Source organism: Lagenorhynchus albirostris, chromosome 17 (genome assembly GCF_949774975.1).
Source record: "Lagenorhynchus albirostris chromosome 17, mLagAlb1.1, whole genome shotgun sequence".
NCBI classification, from domain to species: domain Eukaryota; kingdom Metazoa; phylum Chordata; class Mammalia; order Artiodactyla; family Delphinidae; genus Lagenorhynchus; species Lagenorhynchus albirostris.
The window spans coordinates 66,652,497-66,673,320 of NC_083111.1; the positions used below are offsets into that span (position 1 = coordinate 66,652,497).

A 20,824-nucleotide genomic window follows, 5' to 3' on the forward strand; every position below is an offset into this window, starting at 1 on the left:
GTACATTTCAGAGGAGAGCTCTTTGGGAAGCTTGGTGTGTAACTTTGGGGATCTTCCAGCTTGGTACCTCAGTTAGAATTCTGGAAAAGTGGGACTTCCCTGGTGGTGCAGTGGTTAAGAATCTGCCTGCCAATGCAGGGCACACGGGTTCGAGCCCTGGTCCGGGAAGATCCCACGTGCCGTGGAGCAACAAAGCCCATGTGCCACAACTACTGAGCTTGTGCTCTAGAGCCTGCGAGCCACAACTACTGAGCCTGCGTGCCACAACTACTGAAGCCCACATGCCTAGAGCCTGTGCTCTGCAATAAGAGAAGCCACCGTAATGAGAAGCCCGCACACTGCAACGAAGAGTAGCCCCTGCTCTTTGCAAGTAGAGAGAGCCTGCGCCCAGCAACAAAGAGCCAACACAGCCAAAAATAAATTTTAAAAACCCCAATAAACAAAAAAAAGAATTCCAGGAAAGTGAATGGCTGAAACCTGAGGATGTTTTCCTGGAATGAATGCCTTTAATCAAGCCATAAATCCCCTCTGCAGTATATATATCTTACTGTCTCCCTTGTTTTCCAGGGGAATTTTATAGTACAATTTTGAGCACTTGCCATGTACCTCAATAAATACTTGTTGGGTATTTATGAATAATATAAAATTCATCCTGACTTTCAGTCCAGGTTGGGAAGATAGGGTGTGATTCTTTACCATGGCCCTGACTCATTTCCTGAATGGTCAGTCTAAGTCCTGCCTCTTTCTTCATGTAACCTATCAGTCACTTGCTCACTTACCAGCACCTGGTATTCCCCCCAGCACTAGGAACATACCATGTCAGAAGGAATCCTGATCTCTAAGTCACAGAGGGTGGGTGGACTCAGAAGTATAGGGCTTGTCTATCCCTTTGTGGAAGAGCTGACTTTAGAAATGACAGTGACCATGTTATATAGTGATAATGGTCATGATGATGGTAATAACAGTGGCCTTTCATTGAGAGATGACTAGGTACCAGCCACTGTGCTAAGTAAGTACTGTGTTAAGTTTCTATGCACTTGATCTCATGTTCAGATCTCTCTGCCCTTATGGCAATTGTGAAACCTGGTTCTCAGAAGTTTTTCCATTGGAGCAAAGTGGAATGCCCAGGACATGACCCAGAATAGTGTTAATATAACATGTGAGAAGCATGGGATTGGTCAAGGCGGGGGGGGGGTGCAAATATGGTGTCGGGCTTCCCTGGTGGCGCAGTGGTTGAGAGTCCACCTGCCGATGGAGGGGACACGGGTTCGTGCCCTGGTCCGGGAAGATCCCACATGCCGCGGAGCGGCTGGGCCCGTGAGCCATGGCCGCTGAGCCTGCGTGTCCGGAGCCTGTGCTCCGCAACGGGAGAGGCCACAGCAGTGAAAGGCCTGCGTACTGCAAAAAAAAAAAAAAATATATATATATATATATATATATATATACATATATATATATATATATATATATATATGGTGTCATATGGGAGGAATCTCTTGAGAAGCATTTTTGAGCCATATGGGGCTAAGGGCTGCTCATTTGCTGATTGTGCTGGGATCCTTTGTAGAGGAGGACTTTATGCAAAATAATAGAGGGGCTCAACTTTACTGTGGATGACCTGGTCCAAAGTACTGCCTCTCATAGCCAAAGTGCTTGTCTCCCTGCTCCAAGTCAAAGAAGGAACAGTGATGGGAGCTTGGAGTAAATGATAGTAGACAATATCATTGAATCAATTAGGGATGCTTTAGGCTGTGAGTGACAATTGATTAATAGTGGCTTAAATACTCAAGCATTTATTATCTCACTTAAGAACTCTGGAGGAAGGCATTCAGAGGTTGGTTCATCAGCTCTAGGGTCTCATCAAGGATCTAGGGTCATTCTTCATTTCAGCTTCTCTGTCCTTAGCTTTTGACTATTGCCTTCATGTTTACCACTTCATGGTCACAAAATAGCTACCACAGCTCCAAGCACTGCATCTGAATTCAAGGAAGAAAGATGAAAGAAAATGTGTGTGTGTGTGTGTGTGTGTGCACGCACATGTGCGTGCATGTGCATGCAGGTTGGGGACACTTATGTGTATTATCTCATGCCTGCCTCCTTTATAGGAAAGCAAAAAAATTTCCAGAAGCCTCTCAGATGACTTCTCTTAACTTTCATAGGCCAGAACAAGGTCAAATAGACATTCCCAGGCACAACGGAAGCTGGGAAAGTCAGTATCTAACAGAGGAATAGGATTATTGTGACCATATCATATCAATTTTAATTCAGAGTCTGGGGCAGGCACAGTGCTTTCTTGAACAAAATTGGGGTTCTGAAAACAAGGAAGAAGGGTGTCTGTGTGTGAGTATCTTCTATAATAACAGCTAGCATCATCTCACTAAATTCTCACAATAATTCTTGCATTGGGGGTTATTACTATCCCTGTTTCACACTGAGGAAACTGAAGGTTAGAATGGTGAAGTGATTTGTCTGAGGTCACGTAAGCTATTGAGTGTCTTTACCGTGTGTCCTTAGGTCCTTAAGGTCCAGACCTCATATTTCCTTTGCACTCCCCTTAGTGCCTGTGTAGCTTGGCAAGCCTGCCCCTAAAGCTGGCTGGTTGAACGACGGAATGATGGCACATGCACGTAGGGCGGAGGGTCATGTATGGGGATCTTATACTGGGAATATGGGATCAGCAGCCTCTTGTTTCACTGGATGGAGAAGTTGCTTCCCCTGAGGAAGATTCTCTGGACTTCATGGAAACGACTTTAGATGAGAGACCTCCCTTGGGAAGAGGTTTCCAGCAGTAAGTAGAGGCTCTGAGAGGGACTCAGTGGATCAGGAGGCTGAGTTCCCCAACAGTCTTTCGGTGTGATCAACAGCTCTGCAGAATTTGGAGCTCAATTTGGACGTAACTGTCACATAGAAGAGAAGTTGACTTCCTCGGCGTCCTTCCTGTGAGCAGAATTAGAACAAATCAGAATCAGAACATATTAGAGTTAGAACAGACTATCAGAAAGAAGTGTTTCATTGGGCTAAAAGTATAGCTTTTGGCAGCAGAAGGATCTGGTTTTGAATCCTGTTGTTGTGTCAGTTAAGTGAAATATATAAGCTGAGAGAACGTAAATGCTTCCTGTCTTGAATCAAATTAAGGTTGTCCAGTTATAGAATAGAATGCCAGTGAGATTGAGGCCTCCTTGTCACCCAGGTATTCAAGCATTTAGCCCATTATTTGGGGTTAAATAAGTTAACAGCAATAGCACCACCACCAACAGCCCCAAACAGTCAACGTTTATTGAGAAGTTGCTCTAAGAGACTATAATTATCTTTTACTGGATGTTTAGTGTGTGCCAGCACCTTGCTCAGCACTTTACATGGATTTTCTCACTTAATCCTCATAGCAATTCCAGGAGGTAGACGCCACTGTTATCCCTATTATATGACTGAGAAGACTAGAGTGAAAAAAGGAGAAGAAACCTGGTCAGAGTCAGCTGGTGATGGAGAGGGGGTTGGAGGCCAGATCCACCTCTTGCTGTGGCCCGAGCTGTTAATCAGCAGGGCACGTGGTTCCTGTGAAATGGACCCTTACTTGGGTGAAGATTGCAGGAGATAGTGGTTCCCAGGCTTTCCTATGTCTTATCAGGATTCTGTCAAAAAACCGGAGCCTGTCATGACAGATTCAAAAAGCCCAGTTTTCCCAAGGACTTTCATATCTTTATAGATATTAAAAAATAAGTTTTAAAAGCAGATAACTCTGTCTTGTAGTAAATTCTATTGCTATAGCTTTAAAGCACAAATGAAAGTAACAACTGCTCTGGCAGTCGAAGATGGTGGTGATAGTGAACGTGAAGTGTGCTACCGTCTGCATGTCCTTCCTTGCCCAGCCTAGAGCCCCTGGTTGCCGAGTCAACCAGGCCCTTGCCGTCTCTCCCTCTGTTAGATTCAACTGACAAAATTCCACCTCTCCTCCTACTCTTTATCTGTACCAAGTAGCTGAATAAGGCTGGAGAAAGTCACTCCATGATGTTGACTAACCTCACTTTAAGTTGAGGACCATCGTTTTTAAGAAGGCTCCCAGGCACACACAGGCTTTCTACTGCATTTCTCTCGTCAGTTTCTCGGGTCCCATTCTCCCAGAGGGCTATTTCACTACCTTTCTCCTCCAGCCCCTCACATCTCCTCCCTCATCCTCACTCTCACGGAGAAAATAGAAACTACTGGAAGAGAACTTCCTCTTCCTTCCACTACCAGGTCTACAGACCTCCCAGCAATCGTCCCCTACTGCCCCTCCCCCTGTGGTCCTTGCTCCTTGGCAAGGCCCAGCCTTGTACTCACACTCTGAATCCAACTCCCATCCCCTTCTCTAGCACTTAGCCTGTCTAGTTATCCTCTCTTCCTTCTGCATCATCACATTTCCCGTTTCCTTCTGGATGATCCCCTTCATTGCACAGATCCATCGTCATATGTATTGATACGTACCATCTTAAAGAAAGAAGAGGAGAAGGGATCTCCCTTGGCTTCTTGTCCGTCTCCTGCCACATTTCTATTCTCCCTCGGAAAAAAAAATTATGGAAGTAGTTGTTTATCTTCTCTGTATCCATTTCTTCAGTTCCCATTCTCCTTTTTTCCTCCATGGAGGAGATAGACTATTACCAAGTAAAACGTGAATGATCACGATGTTCTTGTGTGGTGAGAAGTGCTATGAAGAAATGAAAGTGATGAGGTTGGGCTAGTGTAGTCTGAGCGGTCCCGAAGGCCTTGTAAGGAAGTGACTTCTGAGCGGGGTCCATCCAGGGATGGCACAGGACGTGGCCAGCCATAATCATGCTTAAGAAAAGTTTTTGTTGAATAGCTCTTTCTCATTCTTTTGTTTTAAATGGTAAGATATAGCACATACAAGGCCTTAAAAACAAATACATCCTTTGAACAGTATAGCTTAGCTTTTCCTGTTTCTAAATTTTATATGAGTTGAATAATAGTGTATGCATTCTTTTGTGTCTTATTTCTTTTAAAAGCTCAGCATTATGTTTGTGGTATTTATCCGTGTTGTTGTCTCTGAGAGTTTACTTCCACTGATGCCATATTATTCCATTACATCAATATACCCAATTCATGACCTATTATTGGTGGACATTGGGTTGTTTCAGTGTCACTAGGAGCGTTTTTTTTTTTTTAACTACAAAGATAATTTTATTTGAAGTATAGTTGATTTACAATGATGTGTTAGTTTCTGGTGTACAGCAAAGTTATTCAGTGTTATATACATATATATATATTCTTTTTCAGATTATTTTCCATTATAGGTTATTATAAGATACTGAATATAGTTCCCATTATTCTTTTTTCTTTTTTCCGTTAACATCTTTATTGGAGTATAATTGCTTTACAATATTGTGTTAGTTTCTGCTGTGTAAAAAAGTGAACCAGCTATATGCATACGTATATCCCCATATCCTCTCCCTCTTGCGTCTCCCTCCCACACTCCTTACCTAACTCCTCTAGGTGGTCGCGAAGCACCGAGCTGATCTCCCTGTGCTATGCAGCTGCTTCCCACTAGCTATCTGTTTTACATTTGGTAGTGTATGTATGTCAGTGTTACTCTCTCACTTCGTCCCAGCTTACCCTTTCCCCTCCCTGTGTCCTCAAGTCCATTCTCTACATCTGTGTCTTTATTTCTGTCCCGCCCCTAGGTTCATCAGAACCTTTTTTTTTTAGATTCCATATATATGTGTTAGCATACGGTATTTGTTTTTCTCTTTCTGACTTACTTCACTCTGTATGACAGACTCTAGATCCATCCACCTCACTACAGATAACTCAATTTTGTTTCTTTTTATGGCTGAGTAATATTCCATTATATATATGTGCCATATCTTTATCCATTCTTCTGTTGATGGACACTTAGGTTGCTTCCATGTTCTGGCTATTGTAAATAGTGCTGCAGTGAACATTGTGGTACATGACTTTTTTTTTTTTTTTTTTTTTGCGGTACGCGGGCCTCTCACCGTTGTGGCCCCTTGCGTTGCGGAGCACAGGCTCCGGACGCGCAGGCTCAGAGGCCATGGCTCACGGGCCCGGCCGCTCCGCGGCATGTGGGATCCTCCCGGACCAGGGCACGAACCCGAGTCCCCTGCATTGGCAGGCGGACTCTCAACCACTGTGCCACCAGGGAAGCCCTACATGACTCTTTTTGAATTATGGTTTTCTCAGGGTATATGCCCAGTAGTGGGATTGCTGGGTCATAAGGTAGTTCTATTTTTAGTTTTTTAAGGAACCTCCGTACTGTTCTCCATAGTGGCTCTTTAAATTTGCATTCCCACCAACAGTGCAAGAGGGTTCCCTTTTCTCTACACCCTCTCCAGCATTTATTGTTTGTAGATTTTTTGATGATGGTCATTCTGACTGGAGTGAGGTGATACCTCATTGTAGTTTTGATTTGCATTTCTCTAATAATTAGTGACGTTGAGCATCTTTTCATGTGTTTGTTGGCAACCTGTATATCTTCTTTGGAGACATGTCTATTTAGGTTGCCTACCCATTTTTGGATTGAGTTGTTTCTTTCTTTGATATTGAGCTGCTTATATATTTTGGCGATTAATCCTTTGTCAGTTGCTTTGTTTGCAAATATTTTCTCCCATTCTGAGGGTTGCCTTTCATCTTGTTTATGGTTTCCTTTGCTGTGCAAAAGTTTTTAAGTTTCATTAGGTCCCATTTGTTTATTTTTGTTTTCATTTCCGTGTCTCTAGGAGGTGGGTCTTTGTTTTCCTCTAAGGAAACGAAGTTTTCCTCTAAGATTTTTATAGTGTCTGGCCTTACATTTGGGTCTTTAATCCATTTTGAGTTTATTTTTGTGTATGGTGTTAGGAAGTGTTCTAATTTCATTCTTTTACATGTAGCTGTCCAGTTTTTCCAGCACCATTTATTGAAGAGGAAGTCTTTCCTCCATTATATACTCTTGCCTCCTTTATCAAAGCTAAGGTGACCATATATGCATGCGTTTATCTCTGGGCTTTCTATCCTGTTACATTGGACTGTATTTCTGTTTTTGTGCCAGTACCATACTGACTTGATTACTGTAGCTTTGTAGTACAGTCTGAAGTCTAGGAGTCTGATTTCACCAGCTCTGTTTTTCTTTCTCAAGATTGCTTTGGCTATTCAGGGTCTTTTGTGTTTCCATACAAATTGTGCAATTTTTTGTTCTAGTTCTGTAAAAAATGCCATTGGTAGTTTGATAGGGATTGCATTGAATCTGTAGATTGCTTTGGGTAGTATAGTCATTTTCACAATGTTGATTCTTCCTATCCAAGAACATGGTATATCTCTCCATCTGTTTATATCATCTTTAATTTCTTTCATCAGTGTCTTATAGTTTTCTGCATACAGGTCTTTTGTCTCCTTAGGTAGGTTTATTCCTAGGTATTTTATTCTTTTTGTTGCAGTGGTAAATGGGAGTGTTTCCTTAATTTCTCTTTCAGATTTTTCATCATTAGTGTGTAGGAATGCCAGAGATTTCTGTGCATTAATTTTGTATCCTGCTACTTTACCAAATTCATTGATTAGCTCTAGTAGTTTTCTGGTAGCATCTTTAGGATTACCTATGTGTAATATCATGTCATCTGCAAACAGTGACAGTTTTACTATCTCTTTTCCAATTTGGATTCCTTTTTTGTGTGTGTGCTACATGGGCCTGTCACTGTTGTGGCCTCTCCTGTTGCGGAGCACAGACTCTGGACGCTCAGGCTCAGCGGCCATGGCTCACAGGCCCAGCCACTCCGCGGCATGTGGGATCTTCCCAGACCAGAGCATGAACCCGTGTCCCTTGCATCGGCAGGCGGACTCTCAACCATTGCGCCACCAGGGAAGCCCTGGATTCCTTTTTTTTTCTTTTTCTTCTCTGATTGCTGTGGCTAAAACTTCCAAAACTATGTTGAATAAAGTGGTGAGAATGGGCAACCTTGTCTTATTCCTGATCTTAGAGGAAGTAGTTTCAGTTTCTCACAATTGAGAACGATGTTGGCTGTGGGTTTGTCATATATGGCCTTTATTATGTTGAGGTAGGTTCCCTCTATGCCCACTTTCTGGAGAGTTTTTACCATAAATGGGTGTTGAATTTTGTCAAAAGCTTTTTCTGCATCCATTGAGATCATCATATGGTTTTCATCTTTCATTTTGTTAATATGGTGTATCACATTGATTGATTTGCATATATTGAAGAATCCTTGCATTCCTGGGATAAACGCCACTTGATCATGGTGTGTGATCCTTTTAATGTGCTGTTGGATTCTGTTTGCTAGTATTTTGTTGAGGATTTTGCATCTATGTTCATCAGTGATATTGTCCTGTAGTTTTCTTTTTTTGTGATATCTTTGTCTGGTTTTGGTATCAGGATGATGGTGGCCTTATAGAATGAGTTTGGGAGTGTTCCTCACTCTGCTATATTTGGAAGAGTTTGAGAAGGATAGGTGTTAGATCTTCTCTAAATGTTTGATAAAATTTGCCTGTGAAGCCATCTGGTCCTGGACTTTTGTTTGTTGGAAGATTTTTAATCACAGTTTCAGTTACAGTGCTTGTGATTGGTCTGTTTATATTTTCTATTTTCTGGGTTAAGTCTTGGAAGGTTGTGCTTTTCTAAGAATTTGTCCATTTCTTCCAGGTTGTCCATTTTATTGGCATATAGTTGCTTGTAGTAATCTCTCATGATCATTTGTATTTATTCAGTGTCTGTTGTAACTTCTCCTTTTTCATTTCTAATTCTATTGATCTGAGTCTTCTCCCTTTTTTTCTTGATGAGTCTGGCTAATGGTTTTTCAGTTTTGTTTATCTTCTCAAAGAACCAGCTTTTAGTTTTATTGATCTTTGCTATTATTTCCTTCATTTCTTTTGCATTTATTTCTTTTTTAAAAAAATAATAAATTTATTTACTTATTTTTTTATTATTTTTGGCTGTGTGGGGTCTTTGTTGCTGCATGCAGGCTTTCTCTAGTTGTGGTGAGCAGGGGGTACCCTTCATTGTGGTGCGCGGGCTTCTCATTGCGGTGGCTTCTCTTGTTGTGGAGCACAGGCTCTAGGTGCTCAGGCTTCGGTAGTTGTGGCACTTGGGCTCAGTAGTTGTGGCTCAGAGGCTCTAGAGCGCAGGCTTAGTAGTTGTGGCACACGGGTTTATTTGCTCTGTGGCATGTGGGATCTTCCTGGACCAGGGATTGAACCCATGTCCCCTGCATTGGCAAGCAGATTCTTAACCACTGAAGCACCAGGAAAGTCCCTTTTCATTTATTTCTGATCTGATCTTTATGATTTCCTTCCTTCTGCTAACTTTGGGGGTTTTTTGTTCTTCTTTCTCTAATTGCTTTAGGTGTAAGGTTAGGTTGTTTATTTGAGATTTTTCTTGTTTCTTGAGGTAGGATTGTATTGCTATAAAGTTCCCTCTTAGAACTGCTTTTGCTGCATCCCATAGGTTTTGGGTTGTTGTGTTCTCATTTTCATTTGTTTCTAGGTATTTTTTGATTTCCTCCTTGATTTCTTCAGTGATCTCTTGGTTATTTAGTAGTGTATTGTTTAGCCTCCATGTGTTTGTATTTTTTACAGCTTTTTTTCCTGTAATTGATATTTAGTCTCATAGCGTTGTGGTCAGAAAAGATACTTGATACGATTTCAATTTTCTTAAATTTACCAAGGCTTGATTTGTGACCCAAAATATGGTCTATCCTGGAGAATGTTCCATGAGCACTTGAGAAGAAAGTGTATTCTGTTGTTTTAGGATGGAATGTCCCATAAATGTCAATTAAGTCTATTTTGTTTAATGTATCATTTAAAGCTTGTGTTTCCTTATTTATTTTCATTTTGGATGATCTGTCCATTGGTGAAAGTGGGGTGTTAAAGTCCCCTACTATGATTGTGTTACTGTCAATTTCCCCTTTCATGGCTGGTAGCATTTGCCTTATGTATTGTGGTGCTCCTTTGTTCGGTGCATAAATATTTACAATTGTTATATCTTTTTCTTGGATTGATCCCTTGGTCATTATGTAGTGTCCTTCTTTGTCTCTTGTAACAGTCTTTGTTTTAAAGTCTCTTTTTTCTGATATGAGGATTGCTAGTCCAGCTTTCTTTTGATTTCCATTTGCATGGAATATCTTTTTCCATTCCCTCACTTTCAGTCTGTATGTGTCGCTTGGTGTGAAATGGGTCTCTTGTAGACAGCATATGTATGGGTCTTGTTTTCATATCCATTCAGCCAGTCAATGTCTTTTGGTTGGAGCATTTAATCCATTTACATTTAAGGTAATTATCGATATGTATGTTCCTATTCCCATTTTCTTAATTGTTTTGGGTTTGTTCTTGTAGGTCTTTTCCTTCTCTTGCATTTCCTGCCTAGAGAAGTTCCTTTAGCATTTGTTGTAAAGCTGGTTTGGTGGTGCTGAATTCTCTTAACTTTTGCTTATCTGTAAAGGTTTTAATTTCTCCATCGAATCTGAGTGAGATCCTTGCTGGGTAGAGTAACCTTGGTTGGAGGTTTTTCCCTTTCATCACTTTAAATATGTCCTGCTACTCCCTTCCAGCTTGCAGAGTTTCAGCTGAAAAATCAGCTGTTAACCTTATGGGGATTCCCTTGTATGTTATTTGTTGCTTTTCCCTTGGTGCTTTTAATATTTTTTCGTTGGTTTTTGATTGTTCCATTAATATGTGTCTTGGCATGTTTCTCTTTGGGTTTATCCTGTATGGGACTCTCTGTGCTTCCTGGACTTGATTATTTCCTTTCCCATGTTAGGGAAGTTTTCGACTATAATCTCTTCAAATATTTTCTCAGTCCCTTTCTTTTTCTCTTCTTCTTCTGGGACCCCTATAATTCAAATGCTGGTGTGTTTAATGTTGTCCCAGAGTCTCTGAGACTGTCCTCAATTCTCTTCATTCTTTTTTCTTTATACTGCTCTCTGGCAGCTATTTCCACCATTTTATCTTCCAGTTCACTTATCCGTCCTTCTGCCTTAGTTATTCTGCTATTGATTCCTTGTATTTTTAATTTCAGTAATTGTGTTGTTCATCACTGTTTGTTTGCTCTTTAGTTCTTCTAGATCCTTGTTAAATGTTTCTGGTATTTTCTCCATTCTGTTTCTGAGATTTTGGATCACGTTTACTATCATTACTCTGAATTCTTTTTCAGGTAGCTTGCCTATTTCATCTTCATTTATTTGGTTTTAGGTTTTTACCTTGCTCCTTCGTCTGTAGCATAACTTTTTGTCGTTTCTTTTTTTCTCTCTCTCTTTTTGATGGGTGGTGCTGTATTTCTGTCTTACTGGTTGTTTGGCCTGAGACGTCCAGCACTGGAGTTTGCAGGCAGTTGGATAGAGCAGGGTCTTGGTGCTTAGATGAGGACCTCTGGGAGACCTCACTCCAATTAATATTCCCTGGGGTCTGAGATTCTCTGTTAGTCCAGGGTTTTGGACTCAGAGGTCCCACCACAGGAGCTCGGGCCCAATCGCCAGCCTGGGAACCAAGATCTTGCAAGGTTCGTGGCATGTAAAAAAAAAAAAAAAGAAAGGAAAAAAGGAGCAGTAAGATATCAAAGAATAAAAAATAAAAGCTAAAAAATATATTAGGAAGAATAAAATTATGATTGAAACAACTGCAACAAGGTAAAATAAAACCACAACAGAATAAAAGAAAAAAAAAGGGGGGGTGGGGAACAAGCCAAAAGGAGAAAACAATAACAAAGTATAAAGAATAAAATAAAATTAGAAAAATAAATGATTTATTAGGAAAAATAAAAATATAAAAGCATCAACAACAATGAACCAACAAGGTAAACAGAACCCCAAACTAAAAGAGGAAGAAAAAAGGAAAAAAAAAAAGTCAGCTATGGGGGCGGGGTTTAGGCGGGGGTGGAACTTAGGCAGGGGCGGGACCTAGATGTCTGGGGGTGTGACGTTCAAACGTGGGGCAAGGCCTCTGCCTAGGACCTGCGCTGAAGGGGAGTGGCCCACGTGGAAAGGAAGTCCTGGAGTGTGGAGTTCCGGAGTTTGGAGGTAGGGCCCTGAGTGAGGGTGTGTGGGCGGGGTTTAGGCCCAGCACGTTGAGGGGTGCCTCGGAGGGTCTCCGAGTGTAGAGGTGGGCCCTGGGTGGGGATGTAGCGGCGGGGCTTGGGCTCTGTGCGGCAGGAGGGGGGCTCCGAGGGCAGAGGATTAGGCCCGCCAGCCCAACAGGCTCCCCGGTGCCTAAGTGAACAGGGAAAGTGCTGGGTTCCCTTCCGTTCCTTCGCGCCCCTCCCCCACCGTCTCCCCCAGGGTCTCCCCCGTCTCCGCTGGACCCCTAACCGTGGGTGGATCCCGCTGGGTGTAGAAACTCCTCCCCTCCCCCAGCCACCCCTCAGGGGTGCCGTCGCGGAGGTCCGGCCTTTACCTTTGCTCCCCCTTCCCTCCCTCCCACTCCCTCAGGACCCGCACGGCTGGAGGGCACCTCGTTGGGCAGAGGATCAGGCCGGGATCTCAGCAGGCTCCCGGGGGCCCATGTGGGCAGGGGAGACCTGGCCACGCTCCCTTTTGATCCTCTGCCCTCCCAGCGGTTCCCCAATTTCCCCTTTCCGGCGTGGGATCCCGTGCCCTCCCTCAGCCGCCCCTCAGGGGCGTGGTAGGTGCCCTAGTTGTGAGGAGACGCGAGTTCCGCGTCCTCCTCGTACCTAGGAGCTTTCTTGTGTGTTTTATGGTGCGTGTGTGCTAGAGTTCCTGCATGGTAGGTACGAGAAATAGAATTGCTGGGTTACGTGAGTCTACAATTTGCTAGTAATGCAGATTTTTTCCACTTTTTCTGACTTGAAACTGCTCCAATATTTTAAGAGTATATTTGATCTTAAAACACTCTCTTCAAGGTCACCAGCTGCCTCCATGTTGCCAAAATCCTTGGTCTTCATCTTGATCTCTGAGCAGCTTTTGACACAGCTGTTCCCTCTCTGTTCAAGACACATCCTTCACCTGGATTCTGGCTGATATTTTTGTCTGTTTGCTGGACTGGCTTCCTCTTCCCATCCTATAAATTCCCATGTTGGAATGCCAGGCATTTGATCCTCATAATAATCCTGTGAGATGGGTATTATTACTCTTATTTTACAAATGAGGAAACTAAGACTCACAGATTAGGTAACTGATTCAAACTTATAATGAATATGTCTGACATCAGAAGCCACATTCCTTCCCGACCCCCTTAGTGATTTCTGTCTTGATAACCGTAAAAGATCAACCTTTCTTCAGGAATGGTCTGAACGACCTGCCCCAGAATCACCTGGACTGTTGTTTGCAAGAATCACAGAGTCCAGACCTGTGGAATCAGAGTTTCTGGCAGTGGAGCCCACCCCTTGTCTATGCAGCAAGTGATTCTGACGTCATTCGTGCTTCAGATCCTCTCCCACAGCCCCGCTCCCCACGGCTGGTGGGCATCTCTGAGACTGGTCCGATTTCCAGGATTGATCTCAACAATTCTGCCATGTGCTCTGTACTCCATTATAGGGGAAGAATGAAAGAGACGAGGCATGGATTGACACTTTCTGGGTGGCTCTTTTAAACTGAGAACAGTCTGAACAGGAGCTGCACGGTCACCCAGACAGGACATTGGCACGTCAGTAGGGTGATGGGCACTGTACCATCTGGAGACCACTTTTGCTAACCGTTGTCACTGCTTAGAGAAGATATTACACAGTTCAGGTTGGGCTTTGAGGATCATTTTAGAGCAAACTTTGGTCCGTAGATGTGGCTATTGAAATCATTCACTGAAACATTCACTGAGTGTTTTCTATCTGCCAGACACTATGTAGTTGCAAAGTGCTTTGCGTGTGGTATCATCTAACAACGCTATGAGGTGGGTAGTAATATTATCTTCATTTGGTTGCTACAGAAGCTGAGGCCGTTGCTCAAGGTCACAGAGTTCCTAAGTGTTGGAGCCAAAACTCAAATCCAGGCCATGGTATGGAATATTCAGTAGCTGTCTGACTGAGCTTCACGATGCCAAGTCTTGGGCTCAGTGAGGTGAATTGTCTTCCGATAGTTCTGGCTGAATGGATCAACGGACCCTTCAGCCATTCAGCACTTACACGTTATTGAGACCCATCTAGCGGAATCCCAGGGTGAGACGAGATAGCTGCTTCCAGAAACTCACAGCATAATTAGGGAAGCAACTCACATGCAAGAAACTGTAATAACACACAGAATTGCTGGGCGTTTCACTCTGTGGGTTCGTGTGTGAGAGTATGTGTTAGTGTGAGTGTTCATGGGCGCGTGTGTGTGTAACAGGAGCAGGGGTGTGGGAAGAGAAGGCAGTGCTTAAGGGGGTGGCGGTAGAGAAGGGATGTGGCTCCAGAGCCCGGAGCAGGGGCCCGGGGGCTCGGGGTCCTCCCTGACTGGCGAGGCGAGAGCATTCGACGTGGAGGTGACCCTCAAAGTCGTGGCAGCACCTTAGACTCTCTGGGGAGCCTTTAAAAATACCAGTGCCTGGGCCCTACCCGCAAAAATTCATTTCATTGGGCCAAGCAGGAGAGGAGAGAGAGACAAGCCATTTTGAGAAGCCCCCTTCACAAGTGTGAATATCTGGACTGAAAACTGCACAAGGGCATGCCTTCCCAGCCTCTTCCGGGCCCCCCTGTTTGGAATCCAAGCCACAGACCTTTCAACAGACTGCTTGGTGCAGGACCTTCTTGTTCTCTCTTTCCCGTGACTGAGAGGTTGGATGACCACGTACACGCCTGCTAGGACGGGCCACCACCTGTTGCTGTAAATCTGGTGCAGTTTCATCATCGCTCTGCCCGATGTATTCTCGGTATCTTATATCTACATCTGGATGGATGGTCTGTTGTTTTCTGCCTTGTAGACCTTGTGCAGTCACAAGGGGAGGTGTGCTGTGTGCTGTGATGCCGCTGGGGTTTTTGCCCTGTAAATACAGGCTGGGTGAGTTTATTTATAGGAAGTGAGGATGGTTACCTTCGATTGTTATTAACTGGAGCAGGTTTTCGCGTGTCTCATCTTCCTTTAATTCATTGCTGGGGAAAGATTTTCAAATAAATCACTCTTGTGAAGTGAATTCTAAGCACTTCAGGGAAATTCCCCCTACGTGGGAGCTTTGTTGAGGTTTGAGCAAATGATCGGAAATCTCCCCAGAGTAATTAGAAACATGGGAAACCTGGGAGAGAAGAGCTTTGTAGATGTACTTGACAATGCCTTAGACAGTGGTTCTCAATTTTGGCTGCAACGTTAGAATCTTCCAGGGAACTTAAAAATCAAAACAAACACAACAAAACTCCCCAATCCCAGGCTGCACCTTGGAACAATTGAATAAGAGTCTCCTGGACATGGGACCCGGCATCAGTACTTTTTAAAGCTCCTTAGATGAATCCATTGTGTAGCCAAGGTTAGGAACCATTGGGTGAAGGGATAAGAGAGTCTTAATAAAGAAGAGGGAGCCCCAATAATTTGCAAGAAAGAAAAGGAAGGAGGCAAGATTAGGGAACAGTCATATACAGCAGCTTTGGAATGTAATAGTTAAGTCCTGCCAGTTCCAAGAACTCAGCTTAGCCTTAAGAAACTGATGGCCAATCTCCAAACATCCTTGCAATCTTCAGTTCACAAGCCCTTTGCATCACGAGGCCCAGGGTACATGTGAGGGCTGATGATGAGAGGAGCATCCTGTGCCCCTTCTGTGCCCCTTGGCCCAGGGAAGAAGGGAGAAGGGACTTCAAGATCACTCTGATTCTCTACGCGGCCAGGGATCCGAAAAGATCACTGCCAAAGAGGGTTAGGAAAGTGTGAGTGTGGGGAATGTGTGATCGCTCTTCAGGGGTCAGGGTCAAGAGAGCCCTGGATTCTGCCTTTGTGGTTCTGCAAGGGGAGCAGGTGGATAAAGTGACACAGACAAGACACGAGTCCATCATCTGAGATCTTAGCTGAATAGGTGTGGTCTGTCTGGTCAGGATGTAAGCAGTCAGCTGGGGACACTTTATTTTTTTATTTTATTTTTTGGGGGGGACACTTTAAAAAAACGTTTCATTTGGAGATAATTTCAAACTTACAAAAGAGTTGCAAGACGAGTACAAAAAACTTCCTCACCATTCGCCCAGATTCATTAATTGTTAACTTGTAACCACATTTGCTTTATCTCTCCCTCTCTGTCTCCCGATGTATATATATATTTCTGAACCACTGAGGTTCAGAAAACCCTTTACTTCTAAACACTTCAGCCTATATTTCCCGTGAATAAGGACAGTCTCTCACATAACCGCAAAACTGTGGAAATAAACAAAGACCCACCAAGTGAAAAAAGCAAAGGTTATTTATTCTGAGCTTGCTATAGCAAGGGAGTCGGCCACCATCCCTTGAATTTTGAAAGAGATGCAAAGAAAGGCAGAGGAGTTGAGAAAGCTTTATAGCGGAGAAAAGGGAAAGCTTAAGGTATGCACTGATTGGAGGCTGTTGGCGTGGGGATGCTGGAGGCAGGCTAACTAGAAGCGCGGGATCCACATGATTGGTAAGGGGTGCATGATTGACTTTCTCTGGTTGGTCCTAAGTTGGAAACAGGAACAAAATTTAGGGAAGTTGTCAGTTATTAATCAAGTCCTGGCCATTTGGGGCCAGTTGTCACAGAACTATTGTTTAGCTTCTCGCATTGTCACTAGAGAGAGCAATCTGACTTCCTGCAAATCTGACTTATAGCAGGCCGGGTACCTGGGCTGTTTATTGTAGGTAAGGGGTTGGTTTCCTGGGCAGGTGGCTACAGGTCGTGGGTCAAAGTTTTTTTAAGATATGGTCTGGCCATTGTCTATTTGCATTTTGCAGTATAACCGTCAAGTTCAGATTTAACTTAGGGTAAAACACTGTTAGCTAACTCCATATTCAAATTTTGCCAGTTGTCCCAATTATATCCTTTATGGCAATATCCACCCCCAGTCCAAAAGGCAGTGGAGGGTCATTCATTGCATTTAGTCATCAAGCCTCTTTAATCTCCTCTAATCTGGAACAGTTCCTCAGCTTTTTTTTTTTTTTTTTTTTTGTCTTTCATGACACCGACTTTTCTGAAGCATACAGGCTAGTTGTTTGTGGTGGGAAAACTCTTGAAGACACACGTATCTCAGCTGACAGTGAACGTGTGTCAACAGCCAGTGCCCCTCCAGGCCTTGCTCCTTGACTCCTGTCCTAGAGACTCCGGGAGTTGTTGGGTTTAGGCAGCTCAGGTAAGGAGATAATTAGCCCTTCAGCGAGGACACAGAAAGTCACATCTCCATGCAGCATGGAGGAGAAGCTTGTAAACAGAGAGTGGTACCCACGGTCATGTCCTTTAGCAGCTAATCCTTTGTAAGGCCGAGAGTTTGTGAGACATGTTTTGGTTCCATTTGTGGAAATATGTTCTTTCATTAGCTCAGCTTCCCTCTGCCTTTTACGTACGTGGACACTGGTTTTTGTTTTGCTTTCTCCACACTTTACCTCTCCTCCCTGTCTCCTCCTCACTCCGGTTTCCCATCTTTGCAAAGATGCCAGAACCATTTTCCAGGAGAGGGTCAGGGTGCTGTTCTGCAGGCTGTGGTACGGCGGCAGCCATTTGTCCGGGATTGTTGAAATTGGCCTGTGTTCTTTAAGAACATCAGGGACACAGAGAAGGTTTTGTTTGGGGCCTGAATAGCTTTGGGGGCAGGGCTGTCACTCTGAAAACATCCACCCCTCAGTCACTCCAAGCTGCTGTCAAAGAGCGATTTCTGGATCTGTCAACAGCCTGGATCATAGTTAAAATTCCCTCTATCTTCATCCCTCTTAATACACTGAGCAGTAACACGTTTTTATTTATGGGGGGATTGGACTAAGATAAGTTTGCTCTGTGCAGTGGTTAAGATTATGGTCTTTGGTGTCCAATTGTCTGGCTTCAATCTTTGCTATCTAATCATGTGTCCTTGGGCAAATTGCTTAACCTCGGCTTCCGCAGCAGTGAAATGGGCAAATATTCCCTGTTTTATCGGGTCAGAGTGAGGATTAAATGTCATGATAAATGATGGCATTTAGCACAGCGGTTGGCAAATAATGGGCCCTCACTGGATGTTAATCATTAGTACTACTTTGCTTATCACTTAAGTGGAAAGTTAAAACTCAGTTGCTAAAACTCATTGTCCGTGGTCATTGTAGAAAGAGTAGAGGTTTTGGTGTCACCTAGGTGTGGGTTTAAATCCTGGCTGTGCCCATCACAGCTGGGTGATGTTGGGCAAGGGGACCTCTTCTGAGCCTCCGTGGCCCCCGTGTGTAGAATGGGAATGATAAATCTCGTCTTGGCAGATTTGTCACGTCCAGCGAGAGACCCTAGCACGGCGCCTAGTGCAGAGTGGATGCTTGATAAAGGCAACTGCTGATTATTTTCTTCTTTTCTCCCCCTCCTAACCCCTGCTGACCTCACATCAGCTGAGTCTCATTTCTCAAAAAGGAGAGAAAGCACTTATTTTGACTTGGGTCAGGGCAGTGATGGGACTAGCATTCCTGGGGATCATTATTTCTAGAGTTATTTACCATTTAATAAGCATCCACAAGGGTCTAAAAAACTCTCCCTATGATGGACTTTTTGCAGTTTTTCTTTAGCCCCAGCCAAGGGAAAAAATGTGAAATGGAAAAAATTCGTTTTTCTGTGCCTTGTCCGTGGCCTCCCTTTCCTTTCGGTGCCTCCACAGTGGGGGTCCAGAGCCTTATGCTTTCCCCTGCTCCAGCAGGATCTCCCACCACATTCCTTTCCTCCCTTGAGAAGCCTCCATATTCTAGAACTTTCCCTTCTCATCATCCTATTTAAATTGCTCATCTTCTGTGGCTTCCTTTAGGACCTGTGAGAAGAAGATGAATAAGCTAAGCTAGGAAGTTCGTTCGAGCTTAGGGGCAGTGGGTAGTAGATGATTAATGTGTCACTCTTTTCAGGGAATTAATGTGTATTTTAAACAAAGACCTTCAATCTTGGAATCCTAGATTTTTTAGGGTGAAGAGAATTTCCCAGGTTTGTACTCTTCATTTTTCTCTTAAGTTCAAGACCCCATATTTAGCAGCAGAACCTGGGTTACAAGACAGGTCTTCTGATTTCTAGTTTGGATTTTTTTTCATGTGAAAATAGAGTTATGTTGGAAATCTTGGGATCCAAGGTAGACAAGCTGGGAAATTAGCTTTGGTCAGACAGACTGATCAGTGCCCCCTTCTCCATGCTGAGCCAGGGCCAAGGGCAGTGACGTGCCTTGAATGTAAACTGCCCACAAAAATGTGCCACAGAGTCAGCCAGTAGAACCTTGGGAGGGTGAGTTTCAGATTTCCATTTTTTCTTTAATTTAATTTTTGAGTTGGTTTTATTTTCCAGATTTTAAAAATAAGCTTTGTTAATTTGCACAGGGAAGAATAAATAGATTCTAAGTTACAGGAGAGGTCATTTTCATTCCAAATATCCAAATGTATTCAGTTAAACCCTCATTTAAGAATGAACTCTTCTTTCCTCAGTGCCCAGGACCCTACAACTCCCCTGAGCCTCTAAGTTTGCCTGGTACAAAGAAGGAGCCATGCATTGCTTTTTTTTCTCCTTCAGTGCTTTTTTGAAAGAATTGACATATACACTGCTCATTATGTCTGAGATTCACTGACATTGTAGCCTGGAGCAGTTGTTTGTTTCTTCCTTAATGTGGCTAGAACTTCATGATATATGTATATTGTGCTTTATCCATTCTGTTGATGAACATTTGGGTTATTTGTAGTTTTAGGCGACTATGAATAAAGCTGCTATAAACATTTTAAAAAATGATAATATAGTTGCTGTAAAATATTATGTAAGTATTTATATACTAGATATAATATAATGATTTACAGTTTTAAAAGTTATACCCCATTTATAGTTATTATAAAATATTGGTCCTCTTCCCAGTGTTGTACAATGTATCCTTGTAGCTTATTTTATACCTAGTAGTTTGTACCTTTTATTCCCCTACCCCTATCTTGCCCCTTCCCCCTCCCCTTTCCCCACTTGTAACTACTGGTCTGTTCTCTGTATCTGTGGGTCTGCTTCTTTTTTGTCATATTCACTAGTTGTCTTTTTTAGATTCCACAGATAAGTGATATCATACAGTATTTGTCTTTCTCTGTTTGATTTATTTCACTTAGCATAACGCCCTCCAAGTCTATCCATGTTGCTGCAAATGGCAAAATTTCGTTCTTTTTAATGACTGAGTAGTATTCCAGTGTGTGTGTGTGTGCGCGCACGCGTGTGCACGCGCATATCATATGTTCTTTAGCCATGCATTGCTTTAAACCCTGTCATCTCACTGCTATGAGCCTGAAGTTTTAACTACTAGTTACCCCAAGGGATTGCTTCTTCCAGTTTCCTATAAATTGCAAAGCTGAAACGTGAAGGATAATAATAAAAATTCTCCCCTACTTAGTGCTGCCAGAAGGATGAATCATGATGAGGTGTGAGGAGGGTCCAGAGGACATGGATATTGGGAAGGGTGTGTTTTGATGGAGGGCTGGGCAGATGGAAGAAAGAGGAGGAAAACACTTCTGGAGCTTAAGTTACTTCCTAAAGAAGCTACTTCTCGGTGGGGAACCTTAGTGTGGGGAAGACTGAGGAACAGAAGGGCAGTATGAAGACAGAGGGTAAAGCAAGGAGAGGTCTTATGAAGCACAGAGTTGGGAGAAGTTTGCTGAAGTAAATGTCACCCGCTTTCCAAGTTTGCTAGCATTGACCCCATATTTGAAAACTCCAGGCTTGTCACTCTGAGTCCTATCAAATACTCATTTATATAGTGTTTGCCTCTTTGGACTGGCTGTGGGAAAAAGCGAAGAGTCCACCAACTTAACTTACAGAGATTTTTTTT

At 43.2% G+C, this 20,824-nt stretch overlaps 1 protein-coding gene across 2 annotated transcripts in view; it reads left to right on the forward strand.

The window, feature by feature from the left end:
* The window catches only part of NTAQ1 (N-terminal glutamine amidase 1), a 252,454-nt gene that overhangs the window by 145,747 nt on the left and 85,883 nt on the right, over nt 1-20,824 (forward strand). The gene's annotated exons all lie outside the window — the stretch shown is intronic.